At 40.0% G+C, this 13,685-nt stretch overlaps 1 pseudogene; it reads left to right on the top strand.

Moving 5' to 3' along the window:
- The first annotated feature begins 486 nt into the window (after positions 1-486).
- LOC140727206 (myosin-9-like) overlaps positions 487-13,685 on the top strand; it is a 49,391-nt pseudogene continuing 36,192 nt past the window's right edge.

Raw genomic sequence — 13,685 nt, 5'->3', positions numbered from 1 at the left:
TTGATGAGAGCAAGGCTTAAGAAAGTTGGAAGAATGAAATTGGAATATGGACTCGTGTTATGGAACAGGGGAAGATGAATTAAGTCTTGGTTGTTGCATTGTTGCTTGAGTAGAGTGAATCCAAATGGGAATTTTGGTCTAACACTTGAAGGAAGATGATGATATAAACACGCTAATAAATACACTTGACTCAGTTTCTCTGAAGGAAGAAAAGAATTGGATTTATGGAGCGTATTCAGACTTGGACTAAATTTATAGGGACAATTATAAAAATATGGCTATTTATATGATTGATTTTGAATAAAAGTACACTTGCATGCGTAAGTACAAAATGGTAAGTATTTACCACTGGGCTAGAAACTGTCTGCATAGAACCAAACAAGTTAGGCTAACTGAAGAAAATAACAAATAATAAATCTGAAGTTGTAGATGAGTGCCATATCACTTACTAATGCAGAGATTTGATGATAGAATCTCTAGGACCTGATGTTATTGGTACAGTATGCATACACAGTGTCTGGAGAAAAATGGCCTGAAAGCTATGTAAGTGAACTAAACCCGACTGAAGTGCAGAAACTGGTGAACACAGATACACAGAGTAGCAAAGCATTCAAATTTGGAGATGGAAAGATTGTGCATTCCACCAAAAGAGTGAAAATTCCTGCAAAAATAGGACAGACAAAAGGTTATGCGAAGACGGAGGTGGTACCACTGAAGAAAGCAGAAGCTGTACTGAATATGGAGAATGAGCAAGTGACGTTGTTTCAACAGACCGTGTCTCTTGGGCTCACCAGCTCTGGTCATTACTGTGTGAAAATTCTACATAAAGCCTCTACAGAGAACCAATGTGAGAATTAAGTACTAAGTGCCCTCCAGGCTCAGCTGACTGCATCAAAGAAGTGCCAAAGTGATGGCTTTGCATCGCTGGAACATGCAGAGGAGGCTAAAAAGAAGCAACAGAAAGACAACTCACTGATTTGAAGAGAAAGCATCAGCCTATGATGAATTGGAAAAGACCAAGAACTGTCTGTAGCAGGAGTTGGATAATGTAGTTGTGGGCAACAGCAAATTGTTTCCAGTCTTGAAAAGAAACAGAAGAAATTTGATCAGTTGCTGGCTGAGGAAACAAACATTTCCTTAAAGAACACAGAGGGGCGGGATTGTACACAGGCTGAAGCACGCGGGAAAGAGACTAAGATACTATCACTGACCCGTGCCCTAGAGGAGGCAATGGAACATAATGAAGAGAAGGAGAAAATGAATAAGCTGCTGCGTGCAGAGATGGAAGACCTCGTCAGCTCCAAGGGTGATGCAGGAAAGAGTGTACATGAGTTGGAAAAGTCAAAGTGTGCTCTGGAGCAACAGGTGGAGGAGATGAAGGCTCAGTTGGAAGAGCTCCAGGCCACTGAAGATGCTCAGCTACTTCTGGAAGTAAACCCACAAGCCATGAGAGCTCAGTTTGACAGACCTGCTGGGCACAGATGAACAAAGTGAGGAAAGCAGGAGACATTAACTGATTAAACAGGTTTGTGAAATGGAAGCAGAGCTGGAAGATGAGCGAAAGCAATTGTCCTTGGCTGTTACTGCCAATGAAAAGTTGGAGATAGATTTCAAGGAGGGACAAACAGAAGCTTCAAAACAAAGGCTGCGATGAAGCTATAAAACAGCTCCACGCACTGCAGACTCAACTGAAAGACTACGTCCATGAACTGAATGATGCTCACAGCTCTCGAAGGGAAATGCTGACCCATTCCAAAGAAACTGAAGCAAAAACAATAGTTATAGGAGGAGCTTGCTGCAGCTGAGCGTGCAAAATGTCAGATACAACAGGAAAGAGATAATCTAGCTGAAGAGGTTGCAAGCAATAGTTCCGGAAAATCTTCGGCTCTGGATGTGAAAAGATGCCTTGAGGCCAGGATTGCTCAGCTGGAAGAGGAGGTAGAAGAAGAGCAGACAAATGCTGAAATGGTTAATGATAGACTCAAGAAAAGGTTGATCAATTAAATGCAGATCTTTCTGCTGAATGCAGCAATGCCCAGAAGGCAGAAAATGCTCATCAGCAACTCGATCGTCAGAACAAGGAGCTGAAAGCCAAGTTTCAGGAGATGGAAAATGCTGTTAGATCCAAATACAAGGCAAACCTTGCAGCACTGGAGGCAAGGATTGCTCAGCTCGGGGGACAACCTGATGCAGAAACAAGGGTTAGAACCGATTCCCATATCCTAATGGACATTTGAATTGTTTGGATATTTGAATTGCCTTAAAATGTTTTTTTCAAATATAATTTTTAAAAAATATATACATAAAAAGGATGGGAGATTGTTAAGTTCTGTTCATTTGCACTAAGTAAGTGTTTAGTACACATGCACGTGCTCTCTGTTAAGTGCGTGCATACGGGAGATGGAAAGGGGGAATTGTGGGATGTGAAGGTGGCAGCCCTCAGGTACTGAAGGAAGATGTTGAAAGTAAAGTTGTTTAAACCAAATAAAAACATGTCCTTTGGGTGTTAACACAATGCTGACGGGCTACAGTGAATCTTCAATGTCAAAGGCCAATCCAGTGTTGTAGCAACCTAATAAAAAATCTGGGTGACGGCGCAGGTCTTTGGAGATTGTACCATGTGACTTCTATACTCTTTCATCAGCCAATGTTGTCTGAGGTATAACCTGGACAAAAGAGTCTTGCTCATCGTTGACAGTGCTTCTAGAGACAACATAACTCATGCAACAATAAATGGCATAATGTGGAAATTATAGCCAGAACATGGAGTGGGTAAACTGATCTGAAAAAATTGAATATGTTATTAGGTTGGCAGATAAGGGTGGGTTTGATAAATTAGAGTAGGATAACATGAGAGAGTTAGTGAAATCATATGGCAAAAAGCTCACAAAAGGGAATCTGAGCAACAGAGACTGAAGAAAGAGAAGAAGCCACATTCAGAAGATCATTACCAACAATTTGTTATTGGAGGCATTTTGCCACATTTGCAAAAGACAATAATCCCAATGGAGCGCAGCATCAGATATGGTCAGATAATGGAAACTGGCATCCTCAATTGTTAGGAGCTTTATCAGAGGAAGAAGCGGAGAGCTGTACAAACATGGTTGACAAGGGAAGTCAAAAACAGCATAGAAGTGAGAGAGAGAATTTATAATTAAGAAAAATTAGAGAATTGGAAAGCTTTTTAGAAACAGACAGAAGGCAACTAAAAAGCAATGAGAGAAAATATGAAATATGAAGGCAAGCTGGACAATAATATAAAAGAGGATACCAGATATATAAAGAATATATATCTTTATATTTATTATAAAGAGAGGCAAGAGTGGACATTAGACCACTGGAAAATAACACTGGAGTGGTAGCAATGGGGAACAAAGAAGTGGCAGAGAAAATGAATAAGTATTTTGTGTCAGTCTTCACTGTGGACAGCACTAGCAATATGCCAGAAATTCAAGAGTGCCAGGGGGCAGATGTGAGCGTAGTCACTGTTACTATGAAAGAAGCACTTGGGAAGCTGAAAGTTCTGAAAGTAAATAAATCACCTACAGCCCATGGCTCTGAAAAAGATTGTGGAGGTATTAGCTTTGATCTTTCAAGAAATAGTTTCCGGATCTTAGAGTCCATTATTAAGACCATAAGATATAGGAGCAGAATTAGACCATTTGGCCCATCGAGTCTGTACTGCCAATTTGTCATGGCTGATCCAGTTCCCTTTCAGCTCCAGTCTCCTGCCTTCGCCCTGCAATCCTTCATGCCCTAACTAATCAAGAATCTATCAACTTCTGCCTTAAATACACCCAATGACTTGGCCTCCATGGCTGCCTGTGGCAATAGATTCACCACTCTCTGGCTAAAGAAATTCCCCCTGATCTCCGTTCTAAAAGGATGTCCCTCTATTCTGAGGCTGTGCCCTCTGATTTTAGAGGCCCCCACCATAGGAAACATCTTCTTCACATCCACTCTATCGAGGCCTTTCACCATTCATTAGGTTTCAATGAGATCCCCACTCATTCTTCTGAATTCCAGGGAGTACAGGCCCAGAGCCATCAAACACTCCTTATATGTTAAGCCTTTCAATCCCAGGATATTTTTTTGTGTGCCTCTATTGAATCCTCTTCAATGTCAGCACATCCTTTTTTAGATAGGGGGCCCAAAACTGCTTACAATACTCCAACTGAGGACTCATCAGTGCCCTATAAAGCCTCAAGATTATATCCTTGCTTTTATATTCTAGTCCTCTTGAAATGAATGCTAACGTTGCATTTGCCTTCCTCACCACTGACTCAATCTGCAAATTAACCTTTAGGGAATCCTACACAAGGACTCCCAAGTCCCTATTTCAGCTTTTTGAATTTTCTCTCCATTTAGAAAATAGTCTACACTACTTACCAAAGTGCATGACCATACACTTACTGACTCTGTATTCTATCTGCCACTTCTTTGCCCAGTTTCCTAATCTGTCTAAGTTCTTCTGCAGCTATTCTACTTCCTCAACACTACCTGCCCCTCCCCCTATCTTTGTACCATCCGCAAACTTGGTCACAAAGCCATCAATTCTGTTATCCAAATCATTGACGTATAACGTAAAAACAAGTGGTCCCAACACAGACCTCTGTGGAACGCTACTGGTCACCAGCAGCCAACCAGAAATGGCTCCATTTATTCCCACTCCTTGCCTCCTGCCAATCAGCCAATTCTCTATCCTTGCTAGTATCTTTCCTGTAATACCATGAGCCCTCACTTGTTAAGCAACCTCAAGTGTGGTACCTTGTCAAAGGCCTTCTGAAAATCCAAGCACACAACATGCCTTGATTCTACTTTGTGTATCCTTCTTGTTATTGCTTAAAAGATTTCCAACAGATTTGATAGGCAAGATTTTCCTTTAAATAAACCATGCTGACTTTGGCCTATTTTATCATGTGCCTCCTAACCACATCCTTAACAATCAACTCCAACAACTTCCCAACCACTGAGGTGAGACTAATTGGCCTATAGTTACCTTTCTTCTGCCTCTCTTCCTTCTTGAAGAGAGAAGTAACATTTGTAATTTTCCAATTCTCCAGGACCATGCCAGAATCTTTTGATTCCTGAAAAATCATTTCTAATGCTTTCACAATCTCTTCAGCCACCTCTTTCAGAACCCTGGGCTGTAGACCACCTGGTCCAGGTGATGTATTTACCTTTAGACCTTTCAGTTTCCGAAGGACCTTCTCCCTACACCATTCACTTCTGCCTGCTGACACTCTTGAACCTCCTGTATATGGCCGGTGTCTTTCACTTCATTTGCCATTTCTTTGTCCCCCACTACTTCCTCTCCAGCATAATTTTGCAGTGGTCTGATATCTATTCTTGCCTGTCTTTTACTCTTTATATATCTGAAGAAACTTTTAGTATCCTCTTTAACATTATCGGCTAGCTTACCTTCATATTCCATCTTTCTCTCTTTATCACTTTTTTGTTGCCTTCTGTTGGCTTTTAAAAACTTCACATTACTCAAGTCAAATCAAGTTCAGTCAAGTTTATTGGTGTTTAACCATATACATGTAAATAATGTATATACTTATATAGTGTATATAGAAATGAGACAACGTTTCTCCAAACCAGGATGTAAAACACAGTAGTACACATAACACACATAAGTCTCTGAGTCTCTTCGCCAGACTCATTGCCAAAGGCCCAATCACTGAGGCTCACCACCCTACCCCCCCCCCCCCCGGCCCCCAGATAGGCTGATCACTCAATAGTATCTAAAATGGTATACCTATTATTGAAGGCAATGGCCACAGGGGTATTCTGCTCTGGTTTGCCATTTCCCTTCCTGCTTCTGACAGTCACCCAGTTACCTCCCTCCTGCAATCTAGGGGTGACTACCTCCCCATAGCTCCTACTTAGCGATTCCTCACTCTCCCGTTTAAGCCAAAGGTAATCGAGCTGTAGCTCCAGTTCTCTGAGGAGCTGCAGCTTGGTGCTCCTGGTGTAGATGCAGCTATCTGGGTGGCTGAAGGTCTCCCAGAACTCCCACATCTCATACAAAGAACATAACGCTGTCCCCGGAGCCATTCTCACTGCAATAACTATGTACTAACAGATGAGGAATGAAGAATGAAGAAGAAACTTATCAGATATTTACCTCACTCAAGCCTGATGAGCCAGAACCAAAGCTTCCCCACTCTAATACTGGCCACCCACACAATGCTGCTCCACTTTCACCTAATGAATCCCATTCACTGGTTGGCCACAGTTCAATCTCAAATTAAGGATGAGGTTTTGGGAGATTTGAGGGCACATGATAAAAGAGTTCAAGGGTCCTTAAGGGAATATCTTGCCTGACAAATCTGTTCGAATTACTTGAGGAAATTACAGGGTAGAGAAAGGAGTCAGTGGATTTTTAGAAGGCCTTTCACAAATGCTGGACATCAAGCTGCTCAAGAAAGTAAGAGCCCATGGTGTTACTGGAAAGATACTAGCATGGTTAGAATGAATAGAGTAGGAATAAAAGGGGTCTTTCCAGGGTGGCTGCTGGTCACGAGAGGTGTTTCACAGGGGTGGCTGTGGGGACCGCTACTTCTCACATTATATGTTAATACTCTAGGTTGCAGAATTGATGACTTTGTGGCCAAGTTTGGAGTAACATAAAGATAAAGGGAGGGCAGGGAGTTTTGAGGGGGCAGGGAGTTTGAAAAAAACCTTGTACAGATTAGGAGAAGGGGCAGATTAGTGGTAAATGGAATACAATGTAGGGAATTGCATTGTCATGCATTTTGTAGAAAGATAATGGCGTAGAGTATTTTCTAAATGAATCAGAGGTGCAAGTGATCTTGGGAGTCCTTGTGCAGGATTCCCTAAATGTTAACTTACAGGTTGTGTTGGTAGTAAAGAAGGTAAATGCAATGTTAGAATTTGTTTTGTGAGAGCCGGAATATAAAAGTGAAGATATAATGCTAAGGCATAGATCAGACCACGTCTGGAGTACTGTGAGCAATTTTGGACCTCATATCTAAGGAAGCATGTGCTGGCGTTAAAGAGGTTTACAAAAATGATTCTGAGAATGAAAGGTTTAACAAGAGGAGCGTTTGGTGGCTCTGGGCCTGTACTTGCTGAGTTTAGAAGAATGAAGGGGGTTATTATTGAAATCTAGCAAATATTGAAAGGGCTGAATAGAGTGGACATGAAGTGAACACTTTCATTATGGGAGGGTTTAGGACCAGAAGACACAGCCTCAAAATAAAAGGACATTCCTTTAAAACAGAGATGAAGAGGAACTTATTTAGCTAGAGGATGATGAATCTGTGCAATTCATTGCCGTCATTGGGTATATCCAAAGTGGACGGTGATAGATTCTTGATTAGTAAGGAGGTCAAAGGTTACAGGGAGAAGACAGGAGAATGGGGTTAACAGGGATAATAAATCACCTAGGAACGAATGGCAGAGCAGATTCGATGGGCCAAAAGCCCTAATTCTGCTGCTGCAAAGATTTATGACCCTCTAAACGAAAATATTTTACCTTGTCTCTGTCTTATAGTGCAAGTCTTTAGTCTGAAGCATTGGCCGTTTCTTTGGATTCTTCTACAGTAGAATATATCCAACCCACCAAAATCCCACAGGATACTATATGTTTGATGGGTCTAAAAGGGTACAGTAATTATGAGATGTATGTTCTATTATCTTAATTTAAGATTTGAATAATAATATAACATAATGTTCTTACTTTAGAACCTTGCTGGGTTTTTAAGCATTAAGATATTCTTAAAGTGATTCTTGAGCTCTGTGTCACTAGCAGAATTTTCACATAAAAGCTAATGGGAAATTATTTATAAATGACCGGTTTTAACTTCACACAACATTATCCCAGAATATAAACCCTTCCAGGAATACTAAGGGTGCTAAATATTGTTTGGCAAGTGACAAGGGTGTTCTATATGCCAACCCACTCTTCTCACCAAGGCCCACTCAGCTGTTCTGTGCCCCCAATAGTCCATTTTTATACTGATATTGGGAGAAAATTCTTGTCTGCATTATAGAATTCTCCTTCACTAAATTTCTTATCCTCCATGAAACATGGCAAAGTTAGATATAACAAACTTCTCTTAACTGGTCTGTTAAGTCTTCTTATACAAAGAAACATTCCCATTTTTATTCTGGACTCTCTCATGCCTTTATATCCATCCTTTAATGTGATGACCAAGGCTAGAGCAGAATTTTATAGAGGTCAGCACAATTTCTTTGCTTTTATACTTTATTAATAGAACTAAGGATTGTGTTTACCTATTTGCTATTTGCCTGCCACATTAAATGATTTCTGCACCAACACTCTAGGTCCCTTTACTGCTAGGCACCATTTTAGAACTATCTTTTATTGCTTCTCTTCATTCTTTCTATCAGGAGTTTTGAAGCAAGCTTGCATTAAGATTATGTAGCAAAAGAGTAATTATGTGATGGGAATAATATATCATTAAGTCAGGCAGTTGATGATGAATGAAATCATTTATCAGTTTTAGAGCACCTGAATTTACAACTGATAAGATCCAAGTTTTTTTTGCAAAATTTGATTTGTTGCACACAAGCACAACTGGAAATGCATGAGCAGAGTGAGAAATATCGCATAATATCTCAACCCTCTTTAATGATGCATACCTATATTAAATTGCCATAATCTCTTCAAAGAGCTTTCATTTCACCACAGGCAAAATTTTGCGGGGGCACTGGTTATTCTCTATGTAATCAAGGTGTGCTTCTTATCAATGCAGTTAGCATGAAAGACTTGCATTGGAGCAAGTAGAAAAGTATCTTCATCACCTCAATGCACATATTTCTTTTGTCAGAGATGATGTGTCGCAGTTTGTGTGGACTGAAACCTGTTGAAGACAATGTGGATGTTTTCATGAAAACTATGCATCCAGAGACTATTACTATTATGAATGTACCACAGCTCTGAGGGGCCGAAGGGTGCGGGGCTAGCCCCCTCCTTTGTGAGAATCGCAAGATCACTATTGAGTCAATTCAGGAGACACAGGAAATGAGAGAAAGACATGCAGAATCCACAAAAGGGTTAGAATGTGTCCTGGCCTCCGAAAGGCGGACCCATTGATACCGGCTATTGTCTCTTGGAGACGGACTTGTGTATTGCATCCTGGACGATGCAATCAAAGCCCCAGGCAATGAACCAAGGAGGAGGTTGGTGGAGGGATTGCATCATCCCCAACCTGATTGACACCTGTGACCCTGTGAGTCAGGATAAAAAGAGGGTCTGTGGGAACAGCCCCTCAGACGCACCAGAAGAAATGCTAGCAATCCCGTAATAGCGGGAAGCCATTTGAAGGAGGCCACGTGCGTTCAGTTCCGTTGCCTGGGACTGGTGGCTGGTACCACGGAAAACGGCTTTTAGCTAACAACAGGGAAACCAACTCCCCCGACTCAAACGGATTGGCATCATAAAAGACCTGGGCAAGTTTAAAACCGTCTCTCTCTTAAACCCAAAACGCTGCAGCTTGAACGAACTAACAGTGACTGCTAATATTTCCATCGGACAATACATTATCCCCTAGACAACGATAGAGCTATTTCTTATTGATTATTATTATACCCGCACTTTCAGATTTAGTATTGACGACGTATATTATCTATATGTTTGCATTAATCTTATTTTTGTGCCCCTTTATCAATAAATACTTCTAAAAATAGTACCATCAGACTTCAACAGACCTCTCTATCCTTGCTGGTAAGTGACCCAGTTACGGGGTACGTAACATCACCAAGTTGCACTTCATTCTCAGAATTATTTAATAATATCCCATAATCTTGCATAATTAAACAACGGTGCTAACACCGTCGTACCAAACCCTTAAAAAGAATGGGAAGTGGAACTGGACAGACACACAACATGCATCATTTGTTAGAAATTGGTGCAGTTTGAGCAGTGAGTTTAAACTGTTCACTATAATACTATGACAATCCCAAAACTGACATGTGATGCTATAAGTCATGACATAAGCACAGTCATTAGATATGTGAATGAAGTATAGCAACAGCCTATAGCACTTACTTTGTGTATTCAGGACAAAAAAAAATTATTTGAGTGGAAAGTATGTAGTATGTAGAAATTCCATCATTTCTAACTGGGAAGATGCTTCATTCTTTTTACAGATCACAAAGCATTATTAACAATTTTGGGATCGAATACAACAGCTCCAACATTAACAGCTTCCAGGATGCAGAGAAACCATCACAAAATGATTATATGATTGGATATAATTCATTGAAGCAAAATTAAATTGCTGACACTCTTGTCAAGATACTGAGATTGCATGAATTGTCTGATTTGGCTAGTGAAAGTACAATTTTCATTGTCCTTGTAGATGAGGATTGCTTAGGTGACACAAAAGTAAAAAGACACATTCTGAGAGGGAGGACCAGGTTGGACAATGGCCTAAATGAAAATTTGCAACCTATTTATAATTGCTGGCTTTAATTGTCAGTAGGCCAATACTGCTTAAAATGAAATCATGTAATTATTCCAAGTGTACTCTGAAAATAGATTTTAAATGAACCACATATGGACCTACTGGGTCTGTCAATCTGATTTGCCATGTGTGATTTGGCCAAATATTTGTAAACACTTGGAAGAAGTTCTGTCAAAATGCATGGTTTACCAGCAATGTAGGATATTATCACTCAAGAGAAAGCTGCAATCACAGAAATGGATGACTTAATAATTTCAGTCAGTTAGGTTGAGTTTATTGTCACGTGTAAATGTACAGTGAAATACGATCTCATGAAGAGCTTGCTGCCATGATCATCACAGGGCTGTAGGTACAGTAACAGTAGAATATAAATTATATAAAATTATACCATACAGTGAAAAAAAGACTGTGAAAATGCAATAATATACAAGACACAAAAGAAGACAACCTCTCGGTAGTGCAGAGTGGTGTGCAATACCCCTTTGCTGAGGAAAGGTTACAGTGTGCAGGCTGGTTTAAAAATCTGATTGTGGTGGGGAAGTACCTGTTCCTGAACCTGATGGAGCAGGCTTTCAGGCTTCTGTAGCTTATGCCTGACAGTAGCAGCGAGAAGATGGCATAACCCAGATAATAAGAATCCCTGATGATAAATGCCACCTTCTTAATGCAGAGCCTCTTATAGATGTTGTCAGTGACTGTGCCCATGAGGGACTGGGCTGTGTCCATTACTCTCTGTGCATTGGAACTACTGCACCAGTCAGGAGATTTTCAGTTGTGCACCTGTAGAAGTTAGCATATCTGGTGACATACCAAATCTCTTTGAGAAAGTAGAGGTCTTATTCATGATTGCATCAGAGTGCTGGACTCAGGACAGGCCATCTGAGATGTCAGTATCTGGGAATTTGAAGCTTATTTTCTCCATGTCTGATCTATGCATGAGAACTAATATGTGGTCTCCTGCTTCCCATTTTCTAAAGTCAACAATTAGCTCCTTAGTTTTGTTAACGTTAAGCGTGAGGTGGTTTTTGTAGTACCGTGCGACCCGATGTTCTATCTCACTCCTGTACACTGACTTTTCACCACCCACGATTTGTTCAAAAACAGCGGTGGTGCCAATTAATTCATAGATGGTATTGGAGCTGTGCTTAGGCACGCAGTCATGGGCATAAGGAGAGGAGAGTAGGGGTTAAGCACACAACCTTTGAGGTGCCCCTCCACTGATAATCAATGAGGGAGATATGTTGTTATCAATTAATGCATCAACCTTGTTTCAAGTGGTGTAGACCTGAAAGAGATTATAGATCTGTAGTTATTTGTAGAATAGCAGAAAGTACTATTGAAGAACTAGGTGGATCTTTGCTAAGTACAGAGTACCAACAGAATTAGTCTTTGGTGACAGACCACTGTTCACTACGTTTATTTGAGATTGCTATGCAATGTAATGTCAGAATCATCCTGCTTCCCGTGGGGCTGCAGGAAGATTTGTATGAATTACAAAAGAAGCTTTGATGAAGCAAGTGTTGCAAGTTTCTCTATGAATCATTGATAGGTTAACTTCTTGTTTCAATGCTGTCATATACTATATTTCACTCATCGTCATGCATCATCTATTTCACGTGGAATTGATTCCAGTGAGCCCAATTTAGAGAAAAGTGCAGAGAAGCAACAGTTGAAACTAAAATCAATGATTTGAAGCAGATCAAAGCAATCCACCAAATGGAAGTGTTGGATTCACCAGACTGGAGAGCAAGTATAGTACTCTGCAACAGGGCCTAATGACACTTAGTAGGACTGATAATCAGGTCAGGAATATCTATGTTGATCATATGACCACAACAGGATATATACTGGAAGAATCTAAGGTAAATTATGATGATTAACCTGCTCCTGATATTGACAATGGTGGAAAACTCCAGAATGACAGTAAGTTAAGACAAAAGGTTATAAATTCTTCTGTTCAAAAAACTAAAACTACATCAAAGATATGTACATAGCTGTGAATATCAAACAATCAAGGAAATATGTCAACAGTCTAAATCTATAATGACCATGCACATATGTGAAGAGTATTCAGATATGAGTTTTCAAAGAGGGATAGCATTATGGTGCATGTGTTTTATATGTAAATATGTACATAACTCCATCATAAGTTCCACTGACCAAGGCCCACTTCAAAATACTTTGTATAGTATCATTCACTAATAAAATTGCAGTTTAGATTTTTATATTTCACTCTTTGGAATGGGATTTTAATTTATAATCAATTGAATCAGTGACACCCACTGAATCACAGCTGTTATCTTGGAAGAAAAATGTATGTAAAGATATCTTTGCTCTATATCACATCCAGATTGTTACCTTTCTTGGCTGTGATTTCTCCCACTGGTTGTGATATGCAGAATATTTTTTTCTCAGTTAATCTGTTTTTTTTTGTATTTGAAGAGAGACAGAAGTTGGCTGGTTCTGTAAGGTTTACCAACAGCCTCAACTTTTTCTTTCCTTTACACCTGCCTTGGCTTTGGTTAACTGTGTTATCCCAAAGAGATATCAGAAATAAAAATATATAATTTATGATTCTTAAACTCAAATCTCTGGAATGGGACTTCAGAACACATGACTCTGATTCAGAAGCAAGTGATCTCAACTTGTGACAAAATGACCTTCCCCTCTAAGATAAGCTGTCTGCCTTTATATCAAGATCCAAATGTCTGACTACCCTACAGCGTGCAGCTAATGAGTACCATGGTTGACATTAATAGCACAATTGATGGATTAAAAGGATCAGGCAGCACAAATATCACATGCTGCCAAGCCAACAAAACAGGCATATACAATGCCCTGTTTGCTGAATGCTCAGTTCTGGGCACAATTGGATTTTTGAGCTCAAATATTCTGGAGTTAGTTCAAGGTGGTAATTTAATCTAAGTTTTTAATAGATAGTTATACAATATCATACTCAACCTTTGATCTCATAGTGCATGACATCCACTGAAATTATTGGTTGTATTGTTGTCTGGGCATTGCTTTCAGAAACACTGTTGAATGGGTTTGAGACTCAAATAATTTAATTACTGATGCTCATAGAGCAATTTTACCATGTTCGGCTGTCATGTAGCCTCACCTGGTGGGACTATAGATTCATAAAACTACCCCTGTATTTCAAGGCTTGTGGCAGTTCCATAATAATGGTAAATTTCATTGGAGGCACACCATGACAAAACAGCT

Source organism: Hemitrygon akajei, chromosome 5, assembly GCF_048418815.1.
Source record: "Hemitrygon akajei chromosome 5, sHemAka1.3, whole genome shotgun sequence".
Taxonomy (NCBI): domain Eukaryota; kingdom Metazoa; phylum Chordata; class Chondrichthyes; order Myliobatiformes; family Dasyatidae; genus Hemitrygon; species Hemitrygon akajei.
Note: the sequence above shows the minus strand (reverse complement) of the source record. Positions and strands in the feature narration are given on the sequence as shown.